The sequence below is a fragment of the Arctopsyche grandis genome, chromosome 7, assembly GCF_051622035.1.
Source record: "Arctopsyche grandis isolate Sample6627 chromosome 7, ASM5162203v2, whole genome shotgun sequence".
Taxonomy (NCBI): Eukaryota; Metazoa; Arthropoda; class Insecta; order Trichoptera; family Hydropsychidae; genus Arctopsyche; species Arctopsyche grandis.
In genome coordinates, this window is record NC_135361.1 from 4,807,761 (window position 1) to 4,826,771 (window position 19,011).

The 19,011-nt window shown below is 31.8% G+C and overlaps 1 non-coding gene across 1 annotated transcript; it reads left to right on the top strand.

Annotated features, from left to right (window-relative positions):
- Nucleotides 1–18,696: 18,696 nt before the first annotated feature.
- TRNAL-CAG (transfer RNA leucine (anticodon CAG)) lies at nucleotides 18,697–18,780 on the top strand. Its single transcript has one exon. It is a non-coding gene; the product is annotated as a tRNA-Leu (tRNA).
- The last annotated feature ends 231 nt before the right edge of the window (nucleotides 18,781–19,011 follow it).

Sequence of the window (19,011 nt, forward strand, 5' to 3'; positions counted from 1 at the left end):
TTTAAAATATTTTTTTGCCATCGAGTATTTTTTATTTACTCGATTATTTAAAAAAAATGAGAGTAAATAAAAAATACTCGTTTATGTTTTTTCAATAGATTTTTATTTAAATATATTATATTATGTTTGTTTCACTTATATTCAAAGTTGTATTCGTTCTTTTTTTATTCTATATTTAATATTTAAAGTCAATATTTCTACAGCTTGATATCATATCTGTCATATTTTATTTTCGGAAATACCTATATGTTTTATTAATTTTTTAATATTTTTTTGCGATTCCTCGATTACTTTAACATAGGCCTGGGCAAACTGCGGCCCGCCAAGTATTTTGGTGCGGCCCGCGAGCAAAATTCAAAAAAGTTTACTATTTTCTGATCTAAAATTTTTTTTGTTGATTTGTTAAATGTTTTATCGTTTCTGACATAAGATACAATTCGAATTTGGGCCAAACTAGACTACAAACTTTAATGAGCAATTATCATCAATATTAGAATCGATCACAAGGTACTCGATAGCTCTCGACGAAAGTAATGATCGAAAACAGTAATTATTTTCATACGCGGATGTAACTCTAAATTTGAAATTATTGAAGAGCTTTTGTCATTGGAATCACTTAAATATCAAATTTTATCCAGGATAAAATTTGCGAAAATTATCCTGATTACAATTTAATTATAATTCATTGTATTATATGTACATCAACAAGTATTGTACATAGATGTGTTAAAAGTTGAACATGTGATATCCTGTATTATCAAACTTGTAAATTTAATACGATCGAGTGGCTTGAAACACAGACAATTCATTGCTTTTCTTCGAGTTATTGAATGTGAGTTCACAGATATTATTTTCATAATCATATTCGATGGCAGAGCCTAGGAAAAATACTTCGGCGAGTATGAGATACAAAAGAAGAAATCGTTCTATCGACTAAATACTATCGACTTTCCCGAATTAACTGATAATGACTGGCTGTGTGATTTTGCATTTACTTTGGACATCGTGAAACATTTAAATACTTTCAACGCAGTGTTCCAAGGGGAAAATTTATATGTCCATGATATGGTGAAAAGTAAAACTACGACTGTTTCTTCACCATTTATTTATTAAACGGGTAGACAATTAAGTAACAGTCAAACCTTACATAAAATTAAGACAGATTTGAAAATAGCCGGGCTACTTTGATCCCAAGCAAAAATATCATGAAAATGTTCCAATTTGTAACTTTTTATTGAGCATGATTTCGAACAAACTTGGACAATTTCGTTTTTAAAAATAAAAATTGATATGCTGGATTCGTTTTTATGTACGTTTGTCTTATCCTTCCATATCGCAAAGTACATATTTAAAAACAGGATCGTTTGTTTAAAATCTCAATTTGTACTCGATGTATTTTTTGTCGTTGGGAGATTTTCTTTCAAGGCGGTGTCTTCGAATGGAGCAAATTCTCGTCTGGAAAATCTGGAGAACGAAAGGCCAGAGAACCTTCCCAGAATAACCACATCGACGAACATTATTTTTTATCGACATTATTTACTGTTGTTGTAAAGGTTAGAAGCGGTGCGTATTTATACGCGGTCCGTATCGGATGTGCGCGCTGAATTATTCATACGGCCTTTCGGCGTAATAAAAATTATTGGATTTCGATATCAACTTGTACCTCTATCGACACCGAGAGGGAAAAAGAGTGCCCTCTGGATCGACTTGAACTGCATTTGAAAGCTGAAGCGAAACGGAAAAGGTTGCCGTTTGCCGAACTTGGACCAAATGATAAACAAGCGGGCAAACGATCGGACAAAATAAAAACATCATTAATATTGATGACGAGCTGTCGGACGGAAAAGTTTGCGGGTAAACAAAATCGTAAGAGTTATTATTTTGAATATATACAGAGTAGTAAATGTAAAGTGTCCATTATGAGTGGCGTTCGATTTGACCCTGGAATCTTTCAAGGATCGTACTTCAATATAATACTGTTCGAAAACAGATCAAAATTCAATCTATTGTGTTATCAAAACTGAACGAGACTATTACATTTTTGAGGATTTAAAATTCCCTATATATTTGAAGGCTTTCAATTTATGCTCTCTATCATTTTTACATACCTCTTCTTACTTCGCCTTACGATTATTTAGTTATATAAAACCATACTTGGAACATTCTACACCACTTTGTAAAAGTTGTTATATAAGTACATATGTATAAGAATAATATGTATGCTAAACTTAAAAATTGAGATTAAATCGATATAGCAGATAATTGCAATACAAAATTTATTTATTTATAAGAAACATACATTAAAGCAATTTTGAAATAAAAATAGTAGCTAAAAAATCAACAAAATGGAAAAGGAAGATGAAAATACATTCAGAAATTTAAATTTACACAGTAACGATCTATGTAAATGAGATAAAATCGTAAGAAAATGAATAAATGTGGGCAGAAATGATATCAAATGAAGAACAGGAAATTAATATATGTATGTATATAAAAAAACGGATGTATGTATGTTTTATGGGTATGTGACGAACGCGTTGACCAGTATGGGAGATTTCAAAAAAACAAATTTTATAATGCCAGGAGTATATGTTGTGCCTAGATATATTTAATAAAATAAATACACGCGAACGAGGCGCACAACCAACCAGCGTGAAGTGGTCCACGTGGACCAAAACGTTTGACCAATTAGAGCAATGACGATACATTCTAACCAATGGGTGCATTTTAAGCATCCGCTTTAGTTAAATGGCGTGACGGCCAACGTTGTCGAGGGACGTGAGGAAGCGGGGTAGCGGGGAGGTGGGAGGAAAGCGTCCTTGGAACGGGTGATATCAGCGTCAGATGCACAGCGCAGGAGCGTTCACACAAAAAACAAACACACATTCATTCACCATTTCAAACGGGTGAAAGGGTTAGATCGGCGAGTCTGTAGTGCGCGCACAAAACATTTTACTATTAATACGTGTAAGTGTGCCTTTAAATTACCTTACATTATATTTATATATAACATATAACTTTATTTTATTTCTTGTATCAAATCCTTTCAGAAACCACGCGTTGAAATCAACAGGCACAACAATAGTTATCAATCGTTTTTGTTTCTCTGTAACCACAATCAAGTATAAGAAAATAATTTAATAAATCCATAGAAGTTTGAATCAATTTGATTGAACATTTGTAGCATATTTATCTTAATAAAATGTGTTTATTTTGAATTACACAAAGTATTCATGAAATCAATGGTAATTTGATTATATTTACTTAGATACATTACATGGGTGTGTATTTTAATCCGTTGAAAATTAATTTTGTATGAAATATGTTCGAATCATCAATTTCACAGGGTGTGACATGTTGATTGTTTATTTTATTTATAATACAGTGCAATTCGACCCGTGACGCTGTTTAGCATACGAGAGGAAAAGAGAGTCTATAAGTGAAGCAATATCGTCCGGAAGTTTATGCATGTATATATGCGAATTTTCATTGTGTGCGAACGTGTACGGGTCGACTTACGAGATTGACTCGCGCAAAGCCCTCAAACGGGGGTCCGTACGTACGGCGCGCGGCGTAAACATTGATTTTCCCCGCTTTTCCGCCCTCTACCCAGCTCAATTTTAAATAATCGTATCCGTTTTATAAAACGAATGTGCAAGCGGGCGGGCAAAGGATCGAATAAAAACAAACAGCCCCAATAAAAGCGGTCCACGGGCCGCATCCCACGACCGGAGAGCGACGCCTCACTCGCTTCGTTCCGGAATATTTTGAATAATTCAAGAGGACATTGTCGCTTACGATTTATTTGAATTTGTCGCATCTAAAAGTTGTTACGTATCCTTGAGTGTGACTTAGTTCTCTAATTTTAGACGTATTGCAGAATTTTTCTGATTAATTTTCAATCCGTTCAAAATTTGTTGGAGCAATATAGACATATTTGCACTTGTGACCAGTAGAAGTAGTAAAACAATATTTATATTTAGGTCAAATAAATGATATGTCCGGTAGTAAAGATGAAGAGATAAAAATCAGCTGATAACTAAAAATAAGTGTATGTGATGTATATATTTAAGCTTATTGTAAAAAACTAAATGTATGTAAGCTTATTGTAAATCATATTAACAATTAGATACAACATAACTTCTTATTGAATACTTATCTCGCAGATAAAACCCACTGAGGAGATATACAGTGAAATGTCAGATTTGACATATTTGGCCAAAAATCAATATACATCGTGTATTACATTACATGAAGCTAAACGCCAAATTTGAAATTTATATATACATATGAGAGTTAAAACTATAAATATTTAAATATTAGAGATAACGAGAACCTATAGAGCAAATATTATAAAATATAGAGTGAGTTATAGGCGTTTAAACAATTAAAATCTTATATGGCCATATCAAGGCGAACAGGTTGGAAGACACGAAACGAACGCTTATTAAACGTCAGGAAGGTTTACGGGCCCCGTTTTTAAAACGCGTTGTATACGATATTTTATCTCCAACGTAATGACAGACGATACATTAGCGTGTATTAATGACCAAAATGAGCAATATGGCAAAGTATGAAAACGATCGGATAAGAGATAAAAATGACCACTAACACGAAAGCCATGTGAAACGTAAAGGAGGTATGTAATAAAAAGAAGTATGAAATTAGGATGGAGTAGGACAAAGTAGATAGAGTAAAGAGATTGAAATGGTAATGGGCGGGCCACGTGGCTAAAAGAATGGATGAAAGATGGACAAAAGAAGTGCTTAAATGGTACCCGAGAGAATACAATAGGGTAAAAGAAAGATGGGTGGAAGAAATAAGGAAAATGTGTGGGGTGAGATGGATGAGTGTGGCGCAAAACAGAGATGAGTAGAAGCGTGTTGGAGAGGCCTTCATCCAGCAGTGGATAGTGAATGGCTGTAGATGATGATGATGATAAACTGTAGTAAAATATGATCTAAGACATATTTTCTATTGTCTATTTGTTTTTATTTTATAGCGTGAACAATTTATCTATGTTTTATAGTTGAACAATTGAGCTTGATTTGTATCATATTCCGGTCTGTATTTTCTGAGAAAAAGTAATATAGGATAAGTCAACAGAATTCATTCACACGAATTAATTATTCCGAGATTTAAAATGTATCATAATATAATATTTTTTGGAGTATTTTTGTTAATAGCAAGATAAAGATGGCTAGTTTAAGTAAAAAACAAAACTTATAAGAATACATGCAGGATATTAACAGTATGATATGGTTAAATCAAAACAATAACAATGCATATAGGGAATGATATATTTTATATATGTAATCATTATATTAGATAAAATTTGTTATTTCAAACTCGTATCTATTATTTTACTTAATATAACTAACTTCAAACTTATTTTCGTTCAAAGTGAAAGCTATATGTATATGTATAATATAGAATTACTCACTTCGTACGGCTCTGTGTATACTATTAAGTAATTTTAATTGAATTTTCTCTTGTCCTTGAGTTCTTGTGGTCCTGTCACCTTTTATTCTCACACCGATTGTTTTTCTTAGTAGTTTTTGTCTGACTAGCAAGCTAGATAGAATACCGGGACAACTGACCCGTGCACCAGGACTTGGGGACACAGATCTACATATAAACCGGGACGTATGGCAACCCTATACTACAAGCTAACACTGTGGGCAAATGTTGAAAGGGATTTTTATACTAAAAAGTCGTTTTCCCAAATGATATTTACCCAAAAAATATATAGAAAATTTGATAAAACAGTCGTTAATATTAAAAACTAAAAAAAACATTACATGTCGACGATATATAAAAATATGGAACATTACAAGTTAACGATATATAGAAGCAAGAGTATAATGCGGTATAGAATTCGCACTAAGCAAATTTCTCTTTTATGATTGAGAAAGTGCAAAAACCATTTCTTCGTTTCCTATATAAGAAAGAGATTGGGTACCCATATCTCTACCCTACTCCTTTTCTTTTTGGCATGCTTGGGTATAATTCCTTTGAACTTCTGAAAAACTTCTCATTAGTTCGTTTTGCTCTCCAGCTTCTATGTGGTAATAAGTCATGTCCGTCGTTGCTGGAACAGTTGGGACTTTATGTCCCTAATCATTATGCATGTACGTGTTAGACATCACTATTTGATAGTTGTACCTCCTGCTCGCACGGTTCTTTATCAAATGGCTCCTTTTCCAAAAGCTATCTGACTTCTCAATTAAACCGTTGATGCTGAGTCTGAATATGATATTTCCCATCTCAGTGAGCGTAGCCTATCGGAGATTATTTTAACTTATTTGTTTGGTATTGGCGCTCATCATTATTTTAATAATTGAACGTGATGTATGAGTGGAATTTTTATATTCTCTCTTCCATTTGGGCCTCGCAGGGATGTTTCGTATTTGCGGCTGGTTCTTATATATCGGTGCTTATATACTTTGTATTTTATTTTTTGATATTTGATCTAAGAATCCGCATCGAGATGGCTAGAACAGCATTTATCAAAATGAAGGCGGCGCTTACAAACAAGCATCTCAATCTTCGTACGCTTTTGAAATTTGCGAAGAGCGTCGTCTGAAAATACATATAACTACATATAACTTTTCAATGTCTTCAGTTTTCAGTCAACTGTGAAGTAACACATCCATGTAGTAACAGTGTTACTATATGGATGTGAAACGTGGACTCTGAAGACCAGGTTGATCAGCCGCATCGAAGCTTTTGAGATTTGGGTCTACAGGCGTATGCTGAAGATCCCGTGAACCAAAAAATATCAAATGAAGCTGTTCTCAGCATGATCAAGCGGAGAAAGATAAAGTACCTCGGACACATGATACGGGGTCCAAAATACGAATTTCTCCGTTTGATAATCACGGGGAAAATAGAAGGTAAAAAATGGATTGCCAGGAAAAAGTTGTCTTGGCTTCAAAACATGCGCATGTCGACCGATATGAGCGCCGAAGACTTTTTCCGAACCGCTGAAGACCGATGCGGATATCTTCAAATAATCGACGAGGTGGTCGCCAACGTCCGAATTTGGACAGGACATTGAGAGGAAGAAGATTATTCTTTATGATTATTTATAAATGTATTTTTTGTCTATGTACTGCTATGTACCTCGCTTATCAATGACAGGAGTGCCGGACTTTGCCCAACCCAGTGTTATGTATGTACATATGTACATATGTACCTCGCTTATCAATGTAGTTGATTAACCAGTAGGGCTAAGACACACCTAATTTAACAAGTAACACCATTGATGTGTGGCACACCTAATTTAATAAGACATACCATTGATTTGTGGCACACCTAATTTACTGACTAACCGAAATTGTACGACACGTGTCTTCAACACTTCATTGTTTTAAAGAAGAGTATATAATCTCATTACTGTTAGAATTAGTTAGTCATCACCATCGACTCCGAATAGACAGTCATCATCATCGACTCCGCAGATGACAGTCGTTAGTCATTTCGAAAGCCCGGATAACCAGGATGCCGCTCATTGTTCAAATATTGTAAATGCATTTTTAAAGGTTTGCCGAACCTTTTTTAAAAAGCATTTACAACAATTGAACAATGGGCAGTGCGTTTTGAGTACGTACTCTAGTCATTACCATCGACTCCGTATAGTCAGTCATATAATATCGACCCCGCAGGTGATGGTCAACACATCAACAGCAGAACATAGTAAAATAGTGAAGCAAAGTTAAAGTGAAATAGTTCTACGCACCTCATTTAAATTCATAATCATTCTATAATTAAATCATTCGTTTTTCGAATATATCTAAACATAAGATAAATGTAACGTAATAATAATAATAAATAAATCTTAGTTAGTTAACTAAGTAGTTTTAAAATATTATCAATCTTTCATTGAAATGCTGCAGTGGTAATTTTGGTGGCAGCGGTGGGATGAGTAAACTAAAAAATAAATAAATCTTTCATTGGAACGTGACAGTACATTGTACATATGTATATGTCCATATATGTATATTTTTTTATCATTTCTCTGTATTTTATCGACCATTGCGGCTCTAGGGACACCTGTAATCCCACAACGGTCCAAACTTAATTTTAAATAAATAAATAAATATGAAACGATAGGTGCACGTTAATTGTTTGTAATATTTTTGAGACATTAACTATTTCAATATGGTTATAAAAAATAAAAAAAAGATTCAAAAACCACGGTGGCCGCTCGTGAATAACATTACAATATATGTAATATATCGCACGTTTCTCAAATTAACTTTCTCGCTCGCTTTTAGCGCTCCCGAGAGAGCTGCGGCAGAAAGAAACGGCTTGGTCGGTTGCTGTTGCACTTTTACGACAGGGACGTAAAATAAAGAGTATAATAATAAAAAATAAAGTAAAAAATAAAAAAAATGCCAGTGTGCAAATAGAAGAAACGCGGCTTCCGCAAGCTCGAGCGAGAACTTCTAAATAACAATGAAGTACTCGTACGTATTATATACATACATTTTGCATATACGAATATTATATCAACCGTGGCCTCGACAATTGCTCAACTTTTCTCGTGCTTTATTGCTCGCCTAACTTAAAATATGATTATTTTCTTTTCGGTTTGGTAACTGCCCCGCGCACGACACCGTAATACTCTCTGCCCTCTCAATTTATTACATTCAAGTGACAAAAATACCAAAAGATCTCTTTTTAGACAACGAAAAGTCCTTAATAAGAGATATTCAGCATGCAAGCTGATGAAATTTTGTTGTTTATTATTTTTAATTTATTTCGTTCTGAGAATAATATAATGGATGACGCACAAGTTACCAATTTTGCTATGTTTTTTTTTGTCTTTTATTATTGCTATTTCGATTCAATCTTATTACCGCTCCTATTGAATTGAAAGGTTGGAAAAATAAATAGACGTTCATTGTATTTTTTTATACGAACGAGTGTTTCTTTTATTTTTTTATTAATTTTTATTTTAAACGCACAATAACAGGCAGAAAGCATTCGGATTTAAACAAAAAAGTTTGAGCCCCATTTAAAGTATATCTACTTAACTTGAAACGATTTGTAATTTTGTATTTATATGTATGTATGTATAATTGAGTACATATTAGAATGGTTCTTAGTTTTTTGACAAATTTATCTGATTTTTAAATTTATTTGAGTTAAATTGATTATATTTCCTGTACAATATCGATGGTATTTTAATTAATTGATATACAGAATTCACAAAAATATACATATCATTACTATGAAAATTGAGTGATCATATGTACATACATATATGAGCTGTTATATTTGAAAAGTCTAATTTTCAGTTCCAAAAACATTATTTTTGTTTGACTTAATTCTTAAATTGTTATAATTCCATATCTCCAGAAACTTGAAAAAGCAGAATAAACGTATTACAGGCCATCCGTATATTTTAAGTTTTGCGAAATATTTCTCAAAATGAAGAAAAGTGTACTATGCCACATCCTATAACGGTTCAATATATATGTATGTAGGTTTTTTATACAATATTCGATGAGGCTTGTTTGATTTTTGATTTTTAAATGCTTTCTATTATTACGAAATTATGTTCACAATATATCTTATATCTATTTTAATAGCTATTGATCTACTGATCATTTTCTATTTTACAATTTAATTTAATTTGGTTAGTAATCATAGTATTATATTATTCTAATGTTAATCTATAGCATAATAGGAAAAATAGCTCAAAAACCTATTTACAATGAGGCGTGTTTGAAGTTTTCTTTAGATGTACCTTAAATTTTAAATTATTGATATTCCAATACAGAGAAGGTCCTTTGAAGGACTACTGCTACTACTTTAAACAAATTTAAATTGTCAGTTGATATTTTATTCGATAAGATCGCTGACATTTGTCAGCGATCGTTTTTCCTTTTAAAATATATCGGCATATATACCAGTTAGAGTCAATATCACTTACACGTATGCTTTTATGGAATAAAACATTATACGACCAATTATATACATACATACATATGAAAATAAATCCATTTGACTTGAAAAAAATAGTTTCAATATTACCAGGCGTGCTTGTATACATTTTATTTTTATTTTAAATGGGAATAATATTTTTCTTTCGCAATCACAACATTTGATAGTTTTTTTGTCGATTTTTCCCACTTTTCTTTTGTGCTGTTTTTCCGCAAACGCCACGTCGACGATGTGTTCTCCTTCTCTTTCTATCCTTAGCTTTTCGCTTGCATAAAGAAAGAGACGGAGACATTCGCTTATGAAAAATATCATTAAAACTTTTCATTTGGAGACGTCGACTGACTGGACACGGCCGGTTTTTTCCTCTTGTTTATTTTCAATATACGCGGTTTTCCCCTTCATCCCTCCCAGATCCGCCCCCGAGCTATCGTCCGGTTTATTTTCAACGACAACAATACGAGTAAATAAAAATCGGCATTTGCTCTTATTTTTCGAGAGCGAAAAAAATATTTCGTATCGCAAATCTCGTATTTTCTCTACACTCCTAGCGCTGAGTGAAACGAAATCTCTATGCAAACTTTGAACGAAGCTCAAACTACATATGTATATGCTGAATATAAATTTTAATCGTAAATTTTCTGTGCCTTCTACCTAATCATTAGGTAGAAGGCACGAATTAAACTCTGAATTTAATTTTTTATTTAGTTAACGCATTATTAATTCTTAGAATATTTTCTTTAATCAATACAAATGTCTCTAAAAGCTTTTATACTCTGATATACAAATCCCTCTTGGTTGATTTATTCCAGTAAATTGTTAATTCCTTCTTACTCCCAAATCACTTAAAATGTATAAGCACTTATCGAAATTTCCTTTAATGAAATTTAGGAAGGCTTAAAATTTTCCATTTATTCAATATTTTTAGTTGTCTAATATAGTTTATTTAAAAATAAACCTTCAGATTGACCTTTACTTTGGACCAAAGTTTAGTTATATATTATTTAGTATACATATTTCATTGTTGAAACGGTTCCTCCATCAAATTGGCAAAAACCTTCCTACCCACTATGTCACCAATACCCGAATTTTATTTATTTAAAATATGTAAAAAATTATATACAAGTCTAAATCCATAGATGTCCCTATGGATTAATTCACTTATTAATTAAAAGTTAATTTCGTGTTCTTCAGCATATTGAAATTCAGCGATTTATGTAATAAAAAGTGCTGCAATTTTTTTAATTGGCTAGGAGGCGCATTGGGGTTTACCTTTTAGGCTTTCCTGGTATGTATCTATGTAAATAAAAAATAAAATATATAAGTAGCAGTGGCGTGCCGTCCATGGATGCTGTGGATGCTGCGCATCCCTTTTTCATACCGTTTGTTTTATGAATTTCTTAGTTTTATTTCTCTTTCATTTATTTTTTGATTACGTAATTATGATATATACGATCTTTTGTCTAATCCAAAATTGACATAAACGAGCATCCCCGTTGAAAAGCCGTAGCAGTCTGCGCGACCGGTGCTTGTTTACCATCAAGCTTGTATTACCATGGATGCTGAAGTTCTCTACGAATCTTTTGCGCATGCGCATAAGTGAGCTGTCACTCTTGCGTATGCGCATGAGTGAGACGACTCTACAGTCGTCTCGCTCGCGCGACACTTGCTCTGGAATCAAAATCTTCTTTTGCGTATGTATGGACTTGATTCGTTGATTGATATTTCGTACGCTACATCCTAAGTTATTTACTTTTATTATTTTAGTGTAATTTATTAAAAATGTACTAAAAAGGACATTTGCTTCTCTAACATATGTATGTACATATAATGAAAAAGAGATCATTGTTAAGAACCAAAAACCCACACCAATATTGAATATTCATTCAAATACGAAAACATATCAAAGACATTTTAATAAATATAAATATGACAATGTTTGGAAGACTAAAATAAAATTTAAAATAATAAACTGATCGTGTTTTGGACAGGATCCTCTGGTTCAAAAGTCACCGCACGCCACTGGTAAGTAGGTATATAGTACTCAGTATTTTCATTTTTGTTAGGCTTAAGCTAGTAACTGTTTAATATAAGTACCTGTTTTATAAATGAAACAAGTTTTGAAGATAGTGAAAATTTGGCTAAAATAAGGCAGTATTTAATTTTCAGCATATTTGTATTTTATTTAAAAATACTGAATTCATACTTGGATATTCCGAAAATGGTAAAATCTAGAATAATACAGTATTCGGTTTAATTGTCAAGTTATCTATGGTGCCGAATGAAACGACTAACGATCATTAAACGCCCGTAAGTCTACAGATCATATCGAATGGGCGTTACGTGACGTAACGTCCCGTGGAAAACCCTTCAATTTTATAAATCATCGTCGGCCATTTTTCCCCAGCCGAAAAAATACACACATATATACAGTATATGTATGTTCAGATAGCCATCGTTTGATGGGGGGCAGGCGATAAGCATTAGTATAATCACGACCCATTAGTGACCTCTGTAGGGTGACCCCTCGTCGTTCTCTCTCTCTCTCATTCCCTTCTCTTCACCCCTTAATCTTTTTTCCGACGTGGCCCAAATTATAGATCTCATACTACCCCACTTCCCCTGTTTTCTCTCCAAACGCAGGTCTTTTCTCAAGACTGGGTACTTGTCTCGGTGAGACGATAATTCGGAAATTTCTCACCCTTTGTTGTTCACACCGTTGCCGGTCATTACTCATTTGCCCGAGCTCAATTTGCCCGGCTTGGCAATAAGGGAATGGGAAATGGGCAAGAGAATGGTTTATGTATTTACATTTATGTGTGTACCTTTCTGTATTATGTGTACCAAACAATGATATTTTTTTCTATTAAAATATTCAAGATTTGATTCGTTATTCTTATGCTTGAGCTTTCTTTCATAGTCTTGTCTAACTAAAGCATTTTATACATACATAATTTACATTTATAAAACTAAGGTAATGGTAATTTGAATTTAATATGTGTGTGTATAAAGGGAAACACTTTCTTTGATATTCGTGATATATTCCAATTATATTGGACTCTTCTCTACACGACACATATTTTATATAGTAGGGGTAAAGAATTGTAAATAGTTTTTTGAGCTCTTTTTCCTATTATGCTGTAAATTATCATTAGAATAATATAATACTATGAGTACTAACAAAATTAAATTAAAATTATAAAATAGAAAATGATCAGCAGATCAGTAGCTATTAAAATAGATATAAGATGTATTGTGAACATAATTTAGTAATAATAAAAAGCATTTAAAAATTAAAAAATATAGTCTTCATTTTTCAAAATGTTTTTTAAAATTTTCAATAAGTATACATATGTATGTATGTAAGTCTCTTTGCTATTATCATGACTAACATGAAATTAGAGGTTGGAATGGGATGATTTTTTTTAATTTTCGATCTTTAAATAAATTACCAAACTTTTATAAACAAAGTTGTGCTCAATGGAGAATTAAAAAGAAAAGAAAAAACCATTTATACAAATATATGAATTCGAATATACATACATATGTACATTCATATAATGCGTGCATGTAAAGTTCAATTGATTTTTATAATAAAGTTGTACAAATTCTAATAACTTGTATTGAAATTCAATAAGCCTGAAAAATGCAGAATACTATTATTATTCATGATATAATCGCAATAAGGTTCGATAACTATTAATTATACATTTAAAATATCTTAAGGTACACTAGGTCACTATACTTAATTATCGAAATTCTCAATATTTACATGAGTATTAGTACAATATAAAATTATATATGGCAGCAAACTACAAAGGTAAACTTATATGACGCAGTTCTGAGAAGGCTCTATGTGTATTTCTGTGTTAAAAGATTCTATTTCGGCTGGTTTCAAGTTATTTTAACATCCGTATTGAAATAACCTCATATAATATGTCATTAATATTATATTTGATTCATTCAGGTTCTACTCAATTCATCAATCGTGAATGATTCATACATATGTATGTGTAGTAGTCGGTTTTATATACATATTTGATGTATTTGAAATAATTTTGTGTTCAATACATAATCTTTATATTCAATAAATTTTGTCAGAAAAACATGGCGGGTAATTAGCGGAAAATCCATCTAAAAAGAAAACCGTACGAGTGTTTGTAATACGCATTGTCGACGAATGCGTACTGATAAATTTTAGCCCAAAAGTACAAAAAGCAACTTGATATGAGGCTTGTAATTATTGTTCACCATCGAACTATAAAAATCGATTGAAATATCCATCGTTGACCAAACCGCACAAATTGGCAAAGCTTAAAAACGATTTGAAGACTGTAGCAATTTTAGCTCAGTTAGAATAGAATAGGCTTGTAAAAATGGCATCAATTTTATTTATTTATTGATTTAAAGTTTGGACCATTGTAGCATTACAGGAATGCCTAATGCGCCAAAATAGTCAAAAATATAACAGAAAAGAAACGAAATCATAACTAAAGAAATCAGACATGAAAAAAACAATATATATATACATATATACATAAACAACACATTTAACCCAACCATAAAAATAATAAGCTACATATATAATAGCGGATAGTAATAATAATAACAAATAATAAAAAACAACAAAGAAGGGAATGTCTAATAAAAGAATAAAGAGAAAGAAAAATAAATATAAATATATGTATATATATATACAGACAATAATACATTTATACATAATCATAAAAAACAATAGCAGATAACATAAAAATATCAAATATAAAACATAACATAAGGAATGTCTTGTACCTACAGCCAGTTCCAAAAAATAAGAACCAACTGCAAATACAAAACATCTCTGTGAGGCCCAAATGGAAGAGAGTAAATCAAGAAGTTCCATACATAAATCACAATCAATCATAAAAAGAAATGATGAGCGCAGACTATCAGACAAATACTTTAGAATAATATCCAACAATTTACGCTCACTAAGGTGGAAAATATTACATTCAGACTCAGCAGTAACGATTTCATTAAGAAGTCGAATAGCTCTTGGAATAGGAGCCATTTGAAAAAGAATAGTAAGAGCAGGAGGGACAACCATCAAATGATGATGTCTACCACGCACATAAATACTAGGGACTTAAACTTAAGTCCCAACTGTTCCAGCAACAACGGGCATGACGTATTACCACGAAGTAGCTGGAGAACAAAACGAGTTAATGAGAAGTTTCTCCGAAGTTCAAGGGAATTATACCCAAGCATGCCCAAAAGGAAGGGAGTAGGGTAGAGATATGGGTAATACCCATATTCTTTCCTATATAGGAAACGAAGGAATGCTTTGTGCACTTTCTCAATCATCAGAGAGTAATTCGCTTCATATGGATTCCACATAATCAAATTATATTCCAGCTTACTTCTCAAAAGCGAGTTGAAAAGCAAGCGAGAAGATAAAGGGTTGGAGAATAGCCTAGCATATATCAAGTCAAATCCAAGTTGACGAAAGGAAATGTGAGCGAATGTCTTGATGTGGTTGTGTAAAGTGAGTTAAATCTTTGATTGATTGATTGGAATCGTAAATCGTTTAAAATTCCCAACTGAAAATATTCATAGACATATTATAACGTTAAAAACGGACGAGTTTTAATATATAATGTCTTAAATTTTATTTAGTCAGCGTGGGAAAATTTGCGTGTCGGCGTAGCATTACGAAAAATTTCTAATATACGCACACGCATAAATAAACATACGTACGTATTATATTATAGGTATACATACATACATACATATATATGTATGTAAATTGCACACGCACGTACACATTCGCATATCAAAGGTCAGAATCATAATGCCCTTCGCATAAATCACACAGCGTTTTGGCCCTGCCTGTTGTAAATTTGCACTGCATTACCGGAAAAGCGTCGGCTACACCGGAACCCCTTTATTGTTAATACTAATTCGATATTTCGTATTACACAGTGAATTTTTACGATTTTTCCAGTGCTAAGCTGTTTTTTTACAAATTCAAATTACACGCAAATGCACTTAGTTTTATCAGAGGGTTGTTACTTTTGACGCAATGTACATATGCGTTTAGTTGCATACTACATAATGTGGTTTTATGATCGTGTCGTAAATGACGTTGGATTTTCACTAACAATTTTGGTACTGTTAAAACTGCCAAGTTTAATGCCTATTATTTTTCATTCAAATTAACCATTGATGTGGAATAATATTATATAACTAGGATTATGAAACAATAATGCCTTTCTATACCTAATATGAGTTAAGATACGTTTTCAATTGAACTAATTGCCCATTTGTTATTGTAATCGTCTTTTTGGACGTTTATGTAATTAGCCAGAGCGAATGTTTTTGTTTTTAATATTTGGAAATGAGTGTAAAACTTCTATGGAAAAATAATGTATTTAATTTATATTTTGTGTATACTACAGTATTTTATTGTTAATGTAGTAGTGCATAATTGTATTAAAAAATAATACTTTCAATTTTTGTATAGATAGAATACATTTAGTTGAACTTTTAATTAAAAGAATTGTCCAATTATTATTGTAATCGTCGTTTCAGCTTTTAATTAATCAGACATAATGCTTATATTTTCGCAATTAAATTTGGAAATTTAGGGGAAAACTTAAACGATGAATGTATTTTAAATGCTTTAGTTGTGTATTAAATAATTTTTAATAATTATACTGGCAGACTAATTAATATCTCATCATATTTTTGGGGTTTTTAAGTGCATATTTATATATTTTCAAACGTGTTTTCTTAATTAATATACATATATACAAAGGTAAGAACGAAATTCACAAATTTTGGATTTTCATCAATAGACCTAGTGGAAAACTTTTTCCGTATTAAATCGTTAAATGAAGATTTCATTGATTTTTAACAATTTTCGTTGCCTCCAACCAATTGATTTATCTCGACGAAAATTTCGAAAAAGCAGTTTTTTTCATATAATAATATTTCGAGAATACTTTTTTTCTATTTTCAAAGGAATATTCACCTATGGAAGTTATTTGGATCGATTGTGGTAAATTTTGACTGATTGGCAAGAATTCAAAATTCAAAATTTCGCACGAAAGTCCCCATACAAAGTTTTATTTTCAGAAAATCGTATTTTTTTCATGTTCCTATAATTATTTTGAAAAGTCCTCCAAAAAGAAATGCTATGAAATGCAGGGAGACCAAATGACCTGTTTAACGTTCCCTTGATTCAACGAAAGTTTTCCACTAAGTCAATTGATGAAAATCATGAATTCACGTTTTTGTTTCGGTCTAATATACATTTATATAAAATGTGCCAACAAAAGGGCATATTTTTTATAAAGCATTATATTGAACTAGTATTAGAATTAAACTTAAAATATATAAAATGGACTGTCAATCATGAGCATAATACTGTTCAAAATGTCACATGTGCATACTTAATACAGTATAAATGTAAATGGTTTTATTCAAAATAAACCAAACCATTACGCTGCAAGTGGTCGTTAAATTTTGAACTGTTTCAACGCATAACATAACACAATAACGCGAACGAAGTGTACGAAAATCGTAATTCAAATATTTTAATATGCACGTATAGGCAAAAAACGTTACACTTAAAGTTTTTTTGCTATCGCGAAAAAACAATAAAAGTCAAGCGTCAAAAGCGTCATAAATCCAACGTAATTATGAATTTACCAGCGTTAAGTAATTGAAAAAATTCACGACACTTTCATACGTTCAATTGAAACACGCAAAAGTGCGTTGTGGGCGGTTAAGGACTTGCGTTCAAACAACCGTCTTTATATTTAATATAAATCAGTGCTTTTCAACCGTACGATCCCTTGGGGCTACAAGCGAAATAACAACTTTTAGCAAACTCTTGACGCCCACATTCAAAATTATATTCAATGATTAAATTGATACAGAAATATTTCCAATACTGATATCGAAGTACATTGTATATACATATGTATGTATGTATGTATATATAAGATATTTTTATCTATACAAAACATTTGAAATAGTAAAATAGTCATATATAAATACCACCACATATAAATAAATACCAAATAGAAGGTTCACTTTTGCTCCACAAAAGCAATTGATACTGCAATTGATACTGCGGTGATTACAACAAAATGTCTATACCCTTCAGGTATAAACACAGGTTACCTAAACACAATCTGCTTTAGGTCATCGACTTTAGTGGGTTTTTAATTAATATTATGTATTAGATGTATCATGAACATTTATAAGGATTGTAAATAGGTTTTTGAGCTCTTTTTCCTATTATGCTTTAGATTAACATTACAATAATATTATACTGTGATTACTAACCAAATTAAATTAAATTGTCAAATAGAAAATGATCAGTAGCTATTAAAATAGATATAAGATGTATTGTGAACATAATTTCGTAATAATAAAAAGCATTTAAAAATCAAAAAAATATAAATAAATACCAAATATTTTGCTCCACAAAAGCAATTGATACTGCAATTAAATAATAACTTCAAAATATTTTTAATTTTGCAAAAAAATTTTAAAATATATTTAATAATGCAAAAAATTTTTAAAATATATTAATTTTTTTTTAAATATTAGTATTATTTACTATTAAGTCGCTGGTGGCCGCAGTAAAATCCTCTAGTGGCCGCATGCGGCCACTATGGCCGCACTTGAGAACCACTGACGTATACACTGTACTTCAGATTGCTTGCGTTATCTAGTTAGGTGGTAGCAGCAAAAGTCAGGATGGCCGAGCGGTCTAAGGCGCTGCGTTCAGGTCGCAGTCCACTTCTGTGGGCGTGGGTTCGAATCCCACTTCTGACAACCGTTTTTATTTTTTAGCATTTTTATTTATTTTATTTTAATTATTATATTATAAATATATGTTTTTTTGATTATTGCCACTTGCAGTATTTCAGTTTTCTTGAAATTTCGCAAACGTAAATATTTCCAAAGACAGTATAATAGTCAGTCAAAATAAATGTAACAAAATAGCATCCGAGTCCAATTATAGATTTTTACAAATTACATAAAATGGTACATAGAAACAAACAA